Raw genomic sequence first — 11,154 nt, 5'->3', positions numbered from 1 at the left:
GAGATATTTCAGGTCGATGGAAGAGTCTCGAGCTCAGCTAGGCAAAACTCCAACTAGAAGTGATTGCTGCTAAAGGGGGCAATACCAGCTTCTGAGTCTTAGGGTATACTTACTTTTTCCACTGTTCACCATTATATCTATTGAAATTTTTCTTAAATAAATGATTGAAAAGGCAAAATTTCCTTGTGTTTTTAATGAAGTATATTACCTTTTTTTCCCTGTAGGCACTATTTGAATGAAGATCTAATGTTTACCTGTTCAGATATGTTCAAAAAGTCAACAATTTCCATGGGGTGTAATTCCTTTTAACACATGGCTGTATATAGCATGCAGCCATCTGCAAAATGTGATGTTTTTGCTCCTGTTAGTATGTCCAAAATAAACTAATGTGTATTCTCACCCTACAACTAGCAAGTTTGCATATTATTATCATAAATGCCTAAAACAAGAATGAAACACCTCATCCAGGAAGCATTTCAGCAATTAACAGACTTCCATTGTAGAGCTGGAGGGCTCTCTGTAAGCTATGCAGGTTTTACATACCATTCCTCTGTAGCAGTTTTAGAGGAAACAGAAGATGGTCACCCTAGTCCTCATTTTACTTTAGAGATGTGATCTGTGTACACATCACTGAATCTTGTATGAAACTTCTTGATTTGAATTATTCATTAAGACATGAGCACCATCTCTCTCATTCATCTACACCGTGCAGTAAGGATAGAATTGTCCCCATACATACTGTAAATTAAGGTACACAGGCATCTTCTGAGTCTGCACTTTTTTTTTGATGGTGTGAAGAAGGGTTGGAATCTCTGTCAGGTTTTTATTGCTGCTTGTGACCACTATGAAAGATTATCCTCTCACTTGCTGCTCTGGGGCAACTCTGTCACCAAGGCAGGAATGGAGGGAAAAAGGATAAAGACAGGTAAAAGACGTTAACAGAGGTTTTAACCTTCCCCAGCTCTATTTACTGCTGTTGTGCCATTGTTAGAGAGAGTTACCCCCTCTTGCTGTTCTGCTGACATCATTGGGACATAGGGAAAACACATTATAGGAATCTCCCCAATGGGAACTCAGATAACATTAAACCAGACAGAGGTTCTACTCCTTCTCCAGTATATTCAAAGCTGAAAGCTGAACATATGAAACAAGGAACACTTGCTGGAATTTCTGAGTTGCCCGTTAAAATACATCCATATTTATAAGTGATTTCATATGGGTGAATATGTTGCTTTTGTATGGTAATCCAGACTCTTGAATTACCCACATCCACCCACTGGCCAGAAGGCAGCCCATCATAGTGATGGACTAATAGGAACCTGCATGATGCAGGAGTGGGAAGGGTCAGAACCATGTCAAATCTTTCCAGTTACAGCAGCCTGGGATCTGGGCACCTGGGTTGCAGAAAAATGCATCTAAAGGTTTGCTGCCTACATTGTTGTGCTGAGTCTGTCACTACCATTTGGGAACTGTTATATAGTAAATCACACTTGTGGCTGTTAGCTTACACACACTGTTCTTAGCACTGGGTTTATAGATTATCACACACCACAAAAATAATCTATCTCCTGAATGTCATTGTTTTGGCTCCTATAAGCCGTATTGCTCTACAGCATCTGTTCTGCATAGGGTTTACATATGCCTTTTAATGCAGCAGGAATACAATATCCAAAGACAATTACTTGATGTGTTTTGCCTAGGTTATATAAAATGTTTTGTAACATCACTAGCCTCCAAAGATACCTGTATATCTCTACTCTAACCTCCGTCTCAATTTCCTTCTTATGTTACAAACCAGCATTGCTCAGATAAACAATACTCCTCACTTGGAGACAAGCAATGAGGACAATCTAACCACATGATAGAAATGCTCATCAGCGATCTACAAGCAGCTGACTTTTCTTTAGAGCAAAATATAGTGGTTATGGTGGGACACATTGTAAATTTAAGAACCGAATGGAGGATAATTACTTTATACTATGTGCAACTAACCACATATTTTTGTAAAGTCGCTACAACTTTAAAGCATAACTTTTGCAAACACTTCACCCTCTCTATTTGTACTGGTGACCATTATTACTGAAAGTGAAAGAAAATCCCAAATGTTGGGTTGTTATCAGGATAGGAATAGAGGGGAAATCTTCCTAAGCATATACTAGTTATGTGACCATGTTGAACACCAAGGATTTCCCCTAGTTCCTATTGTGGCTATGGGACATGAAGTAAAATCTCCACAATGGGACACAGATGGCAAAAACAAAGATGATGGGGTTATAACTTGTTGAGCCTAACTGGCAGGGGAAACTCCTCCATCCACATTGATTATCATGGATAGGGAAATCAAGCATTTATTTTTGTTTGCCCTGTGAGGCTCAACGAGAAAATTTGAGCATGCGCAGCTCAGTGTACAGGCTCGGTATGCCTAGATGAAGTAACTCCAATGTGCTTGCACGGGAGTTACATAACTGGGACCGGGCCAATCAAGTGGCCGAAGATTCAAAACCTGGAAGAAGACTGGGATTAAGATGGAAGCATATATGCAGCGCTGAAGAGGATCGCTTTGGCAGGTAAGTCTGCTATAATGTGCTAACATGTTGTGCATGACTAAAAGCTCCAGGGGGGATTTTTTGTTTTCAGCTCACTTTACTTCTGCTTTAACAGAACAACTTATTTCCCATGATAGTGACCCACCTAAAACTGGCCAACCCTACCTGTGTTTAAAAAAAAAAAAAACAACCCCCTTCTCTGAGGGTCTGAGGATCAGGACTTTCCCATTATATAGACATCTGGAAATAAGCATTTCCTTTTTAACCGTTCCATTTTTAATGCTATTTGAAATATACTCTAACAGCGTCACAATATTATAATATGACAGTCAGTTTTGACTTTCTACATTTATAGAAACCGACCACACAGTACTTTTCTTTAGGGTGACAAGATCTGCTACTGACAATTCATCTCCAAGTATAATAACCCCGAATGAATTACTGGATGTTCTGACATTTCAAATATAATTTCATCAATACAGCCTGAATTGCTATAAAAATAAAGAGTATAGGGCACAGGGTCACAGATTGACTACTAATATCCATTTCATCATGCTCTTCTAAACTTTTCACTTATTTATTTTCCCATTGCTTTGAATCCACTGATGAAAAGAGTGTCTCTGTTCAACTTTAGCAAAGAAATGCTCCTGAATGACTACAGTATAAAATATGTGTGAAATCAGGAGCGGGGCCACCACCGCCTAGTCAGTTTCATTAACACTAAAATGCTGCCTCAGAATTTCATTCAAAGTTCTCCAAAGTGTGAAGGAAACTGTGAGGCCCCAATCACACTATCATGCTAATGATGTAATAGCCACTTGTTAAGTATGAATAGACTGCACTCATTGAGTCTTGTTTATGCTCTAGTAGTAGTTCTAAGGTTCATTAAATGACTACAGCATAATGGACATGTAAGTTATCTATAGGTATTAAAATATCTGTATGAGCAGCTGCCAATGTATATACAGCACTATTTGTTAGACTTTACTAATACTAAGAGCACATTGATACAGCTATCAAAAGAGAGTACCCTTTGCACATCCCTCATATTCACTAAACAATCCCCAGAGTTGGGGCTGAGTGGATACGAATGAGCACCTAATAAAGCATTTCCATCACTTTAAATTCAAAAGGTTGCTGCAATCAAGGCCTTGGAGTTCCTGCTGCCCTTTACACAATTAACCACTTGAAGACCAGGGTGTTAAACCCCCTTCCCATCCAGGCCATTTTTCAGTGTTCAGCGCTGCTGTACTTTGATTGATATTTATTCCGTCATGCAACGCTGTACTGAAACGAATTGTATACCATTTTTGGGGAACAGATAGAGCTTTCTTTTGGTGGTATTTAATCACCACTGGGGTTTTTATTTTTTACTATATAACAGAAAAAGTACCCTAAATTTTGAAAAAAAACCTGTTTCCCTATGAAATGTTATGAAACATTTATTATCAGCCCAATTTTTTAGTAAAATATAAAAGACGGGGTCATGTTGGGTAAATAGACACCAAACATGTCAAGCCTTAAAATTTGCGCGCGCCCACGAAATCGCAGAAAACTATCACACCTAAAATTGGCCATAGGCGACACTTTACTGCTCATCAGTTTAGTGTTATCAGTAATTAATGGCCCTAAAATTATTGCTCACACTCCGACGTTCGCGGCGATATGTAACATGTGCGGCGTAATGGGCACAATTGTTGTTTTCGCACATAGGCGCATCAGACGCATGTTTGCGTGTGTATGTGGGGGGCCGGGGGACTTTAAAATATTTTTTGTGTTATTTTAAATTTTTTTTAAGCTTCTTCATTTTTTTTATGCTTTAATTTTTTTTTTTTTATACTTAACTTTATTGCTATCACATAGGGGGCTAAGAAACCCTCTATGTGATAGCAAATTCGATAAAAGGTCCTCTTTATGGAGACATCAGGGGTCTCCAAGACCCCTAATGTCACCTAGGGACCCCCAGAGAAGCTGATGAAGCAGAGATCTGCTTCACCAGCTTCTCACCGGCATCTGTTGCCGGAGAGTGACAGAGGAATGCAGAAGTGATGTAATATACATCACTTCCTGCATTCGGGGACCAGAGAGGAGATCAAAGGGAGATCATGGACGGCAAGTGGTTAAGATAAATCTTTTGAAAGCAGAGGCCCTATAGGGACATTCGCCGTGCCGGTCCCGACAGCGGAGCCTGGGGAAGCCAGCAGAGGTGGCGGAGGGAGAAGGGGTAGCACATGCTACCAATCAGTACAAACGACATGACGGCTATATAGACAGCGGATAGCTTGTTCCTGAACAGCCATCGCTGGCTGTTTAAAATGACACACTGCAGCAGCCATGTTCTTGGTTGAACCAGTTTTGCGGGCCGCCGTATATGTACGTATTGCTGCCACGGAAGTGCTTAACTGGGGATCCCCAGTGCTGCAAGGCAGAAGTGCTAACCACTTTTTTTAATACCTCAACAGCCTTACATTAATGGAAATGCAAGAAATAAAATAAATCCAACAAAAAAAGAAAAATCCTCCCTTGCAGTGGGACTCTCCCACACTACGAGGGTTAAATACTTGTTTTAGTATAGGGCAACAGTTAAGATTATTTACCCTATCCCTCATTTCCCTGGCAGCCAGTGCTCAGGGCCGGCCTTAGGCCTTTAGGCGCCCTGTGCGAGAAAGCTTTACAGCCCCACTCAGTGACCACACCCTTCAGTGGTCACACCCTTTAGTGGCCACACCCCCAGTAACCACACCCATTTCCCCCAATATCAGCACCATTTAAAGACTCCTATTTTGTTAAGCCGCAAAGAAACATATTAAAAAGTATGATAAAAATAAAACTTTTATTCAAAAGTATTAAACTTGTCAGCACAATAGAAGTATTCTTATCAAATAAAACAACAGAAGGTAAACAATAAATGTCAAACTACAATAGAGTCTATAAAAATAAAGTTTTAGGATGTCATGCCAACTCCTTTTTCAAGTAAGTGCATCTAGAAAAGTAAAAATAGAAAACAGAACACAAAACCCAGACTGCATGTAAAATGAATGAATTACTAATATATCCGAATATCCGAAAAATGTATTGGGGCACATAATAAATTGTTTGAGAATGTGTGGCAGCCATGTTGGCCACCGGCGTGTTCTGTGAATGTGTGCCACCATCTTTGAGGCGGGGAGCATGATGTTACATGACGCCATGCATGCGTGGCGTCACGTGACGTCACACGCCGATATTGGCCCCACCATCTAGATATACACCAAGATGGCGGCGCCCAACACGTGCGGTGTTATATGACGTCATACGCCCTGCCTTCAGAACATGCCAATGGCTGAATCCAAAATAGCATATAAATGTGTTTTGTTTGATGAAACAAATGAAACGTTTTTAGTTTTTGTTCATTTCATCTGAAATGAATTTTTAGTCTTGGCACATGTCTAATAATATGTGGGTGGGGGTGAGAGGGGGCAGTTTTCACTTTTTTGAAATAATTTTTTACATTTTGTATTATTTTTAAAAAATATATTATGGGGGGGGCGGACGAGGAAGCGCTGTCATATCGGATGGCCAGCGGCGAGGAGGAGAGAAGCCACCCCGAGGACGAGCTGTGTCAGCCGCTTGGCACCTTTGTTGCCACGGCGCCCTGTGCGGCCGCGCAGCTCGCACACCCCTAAGGTTAACAACTGATAATGAGATCTGCCAGCACAGTACTTAGTTAAAGGCTAACTTTACTTTTGTGACCATGTTTCATGCTACATCCATATTCAAGGTGTAACATGAAACATAGTCACATCACAACACCCCCACCCCTCCTGCACCAAAATTTACCTGAATTACGGGGTTCTTTTCTCCCTGCAGGCTGCTGCTCTTTTTTTTTTTAATTCGGAGCAGCACTACATGGCTCCACCCACACAGCCCCATTATCCATTAACAGATCCTTTGACAGGATCTGTGAATGGAGAAACTACAGGTCCCATTTGCCACTGAGGCAGAGACTTTTAGTTCTCTCGTTCTTGATACCCCCTCAGAAGGCCTTGTACCCCATTCCCCTTCAGTTCTGCCAGTGGTATTGAAACTGAAGTCAACGGAGCAGCACAGATTGTTCTAAATCATAAATAAACTATTCAGAACCAGCATTTTTGGAAAACAACAACATCATTCATATCTTAAAACATATGGGTATGGTGTCCCTCACAAATGTATTCCATGAAGGGATTTATCAATAAATAAATGTCATTCTCTGCATTTTTTTAAATTTACAATGTCTGATTACAGACACTAACAGAGAGGGAATGGTAGGGTTCCTGCTCAGAAAAATACCAGCCAGGTTTCATTTTCATTTTGTGACCTGTAGTAGGAAAATGAAACATGGAATCTGATTGGCTGGTATGTTGACAAAACCTCCACACACATGCCCCCTTATTATTCTAAAGTAAGCTGGTCAAAACAAAGATTGAAGATGCTTGTTTTGTTCTCATTATAGGTTGGCCTGGCCAATTTTAGTTATAAATAGGTAGCTACAATATGCTTGAACCAGACAACACACAAATCTCATTAGGATAGTAATCATGAACAGATCATGAATGGGCTTAATGGTAAGTGTGGGCAGAAGTGACGTCTTCTCGTTGTATATATTTGCAATTTTCATTAAAATTGTGTCTTCTGTGTCATTTATGAAGTCCATAAGAAAGACACTAAAATTATGCACTGTGAGACATGATAAAAGAATAACAGAGTATATAAAATATTACAATACTTAAAGACCCAGTTTATCAATCATAAACAAGTATGTTTATCGTGTAAGTAACTATAGCCGATTTGCCAGTGTGATTTAAAACTCAGGGAAAAGAAAGAAACCACCCTTGCAGTGGAGCTCCCATCACACTGCAAGGATTACAAGGCACCTAGCTAGGGTTGCCACCTTTTCTTCAAGGGAAACCCCAACACTCTAGCGCCACAGGCAGCAATTTTTGTTGTTGTTGAGAATATGGAGGAGAGAGCGAGGGGAGGCAGGGAGGGAAGTGAGTAAGGAGACAAGCTTTAGAAGACTACAAATCTCAGCAATACATTATACAGCAATACAAAATAATATGAAGCTACAGTACATACTCTGTGTTATTCTGGGTTGGTGCCCTGATGTTCCCAGGTGGCCTGTGCAGGCTCTTAGGTGGGCTGGGCGACTCTCAGGTGGGCTGTGCGACACTCAGGCGGGCTGTGCGACTCTCTAATGGGCTGTGCGACACTCAGGTGGGCTGTGCGACACTCAGGTGGGCTGTGCGACACTCAAGAGGGCTGTAAGTAAAATTGTAGAAATGTCACCAGCACACCAGTCCTTTTAAGATAGCAAAAGCTTCATTTATTGAAGTCTTTTGTCATATGACCAAACAAAGTGGGCTCTGCGACACTCAGGCGTGATGTGAAACTCGCAGGTGGCCTATGCCACTCTTAGGTAGGCTGTTCAACATTAAGGTGGGCTGTGCGACTATCAGGTGGACTGTGCGACTCTCAGGAGGGCTATAGTGTCTCACCAGGGGTTCATAGGCGGGCAGCACGGTGTTGGAGCCGGAGGAGGAGAAGGAGCAATCACCCATGCGACTGGCGAGGTCCTCAGGAAGTGCTGCATCTCAGGAAGTGCCGCATCTGCCTGAAACCCAGATCTTGCTCTGAGCTGTGGGTACCTGTAAAAAGGCACAGGCTGCCCGCGGCTCAGAGGAAGTATAAAAACCCCAGTGGTGAATAAAAGCCACCAAAAGAAAGCTCTATCTGTCCCCAAAAAATGGTATGAAAATCGTTTCAGTAAAGCGTTGCATGACAGAATAAACATCAGTCAAAGTACCGCAGCGCTGAATACTGAAAAATGGCCTGGCCAGGAAGGGGGTGAAACACTATGGCCTTCAAGTGGTTAAGGCAGATGCCGCTGCCCAAGATCGCACTTCCTGAGGACCTTGGCAGCCGCATCTGTCAGAAAATGTAAAGTGCCGACAGACACAAGACTCCAAAACTGGACTGTCTGGGTGAAAACGGGATGGGTGGCAACCCTACACCTAGGTTACCAGTAAAAAGGACATTTACATATCCTATATCTTGCTCCCCCAGCAGCTGGCACTTTCCTTTTCTCCCTGATGCTCCAGGTTGTAGGCAGTCCCTCGGCATCCTCACATACAAAGCATTGCTATTGGCCTGCACTGTATTTGACTACTTCAGAGTGCCTGCAACCGCCAGAGCACCTTAGAGAAGAGACTAAGGGACCTGATTGCATAGTGTGGAGGTAGCATGCAGGTAAGTAAAAGTCCTTTTTCCTGGTACCTTGGCCATAAACAAGCAGGAGAGCAAGAGAGGATTTGTACTTCCCAGGAGTTCAGCTTTAAAGTACCGGGGCCACTCGTCACAGACCCAGAACGGATATGCAGCAGGTAAAACTCAATAAGAATTCCTTCTCTCTATACTTGTTCCAGGTTGCAGCCAAAGCACTAGCGTGATAGACACAATAATCATTTTCAGAAGGAAAGGTCAGCAATGGTAGCCATCTCTTAAAGCAGACTAGCTGTGCATGCTGATATGTAATTATCTTACATTTATTAGTTCATTAGTTAAACAAACATATTTTGCTTTTCCTTACAATTATTGTTTTTCCACTTCCTGGTTCTCTTGGACATTAGTGATGTAATGTGCCCAAGTGTTGCATCCTGGGAAGGTTACATCACAGAGCATTGCTAGGAAATCTCATCTGTAATCTCACTAGATCTCAGGGAAAGGCATTTTTCCCCAGAGATGATGTGCATGGTAACATGTCCTAGTCACATACCAGAGTTCCAGGAAGTAAAGGGAAATCTAGTAATCTGCCCTCATTAAAAATGGCCACTATGAGAAGAATGGGGAGGAAAAGAGAAATAAGGTATGCAAAGAATAAAAAGCCGGCAATTATCTATAAGTTTGTAGATTGCCATTACTAAATATTTCTAAAGGTGTATTTGTTGTCATTTCAAAGATATAGGTAAAGTTCCTCTTGAATACAGGTTTCCTTTCATCTGCATCATTTATTTTACCTATACCCTGTATCACCTGGCAGACCAGAGGATTTCATAAGAAGGGTGTAATGTAAGCCATATTTCCAGATCCCTTTAAGGATAGCCTAGGCCTTGACCTCTTTGTCTATGAATTATCTTCTCTTCTCTATGGGCTTCATTTAATATGCTAACTTTGTTTTTGCTTAGGAGAGACCCACAAACTACAAAGAAAACATACATTACATTAAGACAAAAAAATAACTGCATTTACTTCCTACTACAGGTATCATACTATTATCTTTTAGATTGTGAGCTCTCATGAGCAGGGTCCTCCTAACCCTCCTGCATTAAACTGTAATGAAACTATATCTTTATTTTGTAAAGTGCTACACCAGCGGTTGGCGATATATAAATCCTATATAATAATAATATAATATAATATTAATATACATGACTGTGTACTGGCTAAGAATAATGAATGATGTCATTTACACAGTCACTGCTAAAATATAATACTAGTACCAGTATAACAGCACACAGTGCAGGAACTAAAACAGGTTATAACAATGACATTGATTATTTACAAATACACCATAACAAAGAAGACATCAAAGTAAATAAATACAACCTTTTAGAATGTATAAGCACCGCTATCAGTAGGTGAGGTTATTACAGATCACATAATCATTGTCCCCACACCAAGAATGATTCCCCTTTTCACCCAGTGCCTGCATAATTCCTCATAAACTGCAATGTGGATTTCAAGAGGCCTTGGCAGCAATAGAACAGGGAGGCGGTGGGAGGGAGCCAGTGGTCATGCTTAGTGACTTGAACCTTAAAGCTGGTAATGGAAACTGTCACGTCTATTGACCCTGAACATGAGGATCATCCAATGCACCCACAAGCTCAGAATCCCCCCATTATTTCTCTCCCATGCTTTGATCTGATGATGCTAGTGATTGCACCAGACCCTCTCCACAGTCTCACACACACACACACACAGCTGACATTACCTGCTTTCTAAAGGCCGGGCTGATGCAGATCTGCTGTAAGCCAGTATTACCAATGGAAAGGGAATAACACAGATGCAGGAGAGATGGAGGAGGCACATAAACACAGGCTGCGGTTCAATCCCTGTGTGTGTCAGTCATAAAGGAGAGAGATGGCTGTGGTTTCCGGCATCTCCAAATAAAGACAAGTGTTCTGGGGGCTGCAGGCAGGGGAGAAGGGGTGGGGAGAAGGAGGACAGGGATGGAGAGATGGACAGAGGCAGACTGTTACTGAACAAGCTGCTGCCTCTCTACCATGTGTGTGCAGTGCAGTCAGAACCAAGCAGATGGTTCACTGACAGCTCAGAGATGATTGCAAGAACTGCACTCAGCCTTCCATTGCACAAGCTATTAGCTGTATTGTCTCCCCTTATTTTGTAAAGCGCTGCACAAACTGTTGGCGCTATATATAAATCCTGTATTATAATAATAATAATTTCTGATTCCCCTTTTTTAGTTCCCTGATTCAATAAACAAATACGATTTGCTTCCCTTGAAGTGGTGTTGCCCCCACACTGCAAGGGGTTAAATGTTTGTTTAAAAGAGAACTAAAGCCATACC

At 41.5% G+C, this 11,154-nt stretch overlaps 1 protein-coding gene across 1 annotated transcript in view; it reads right to left on the bottom strand.

Annotated features, from left to right (window-relative positions):
- The window catches only part of CAP2 (CAP, adenylate cyclase-associated protein, 2 (yeast)), a 102,934-nt gene extending 92,040 nt beyond the window's left edge, over positions 1–10,894 (bottom strand). Inside the window, exon 1 of the mRNA XM_018559639.1 lies at positions 10,558–10,894. The gene's annotated coding sequence lies outside the window, so the exon portion shown is untranslated. The remainder of the gene's footprint in view (positions 1–10,557) is intronic.
- Positions 10,895–11,154: the final 260 nt, after the last annotated feature.

Source organism: Nanorana parkeri, unplaced genomic scaffold (genome assembly GCF_000935625.1).
Source record: "Nanorana parkeri isolate BGI_ZX_2015 unplaced genomic scaffold, ASM93562v1 scaffold408, whole genome shotgun sequence".
NCBI lineage: Eukaryota > Metazoa > Chordata > Amphibia > Anura > Dicroglossidae > Nanorana > Nanorana parkeri.
The sequence above is the reverse complement of the archived record's forward strand: the minus strand, read 5'-3'. Positions and strand labels throughout refer to the sequence as shown.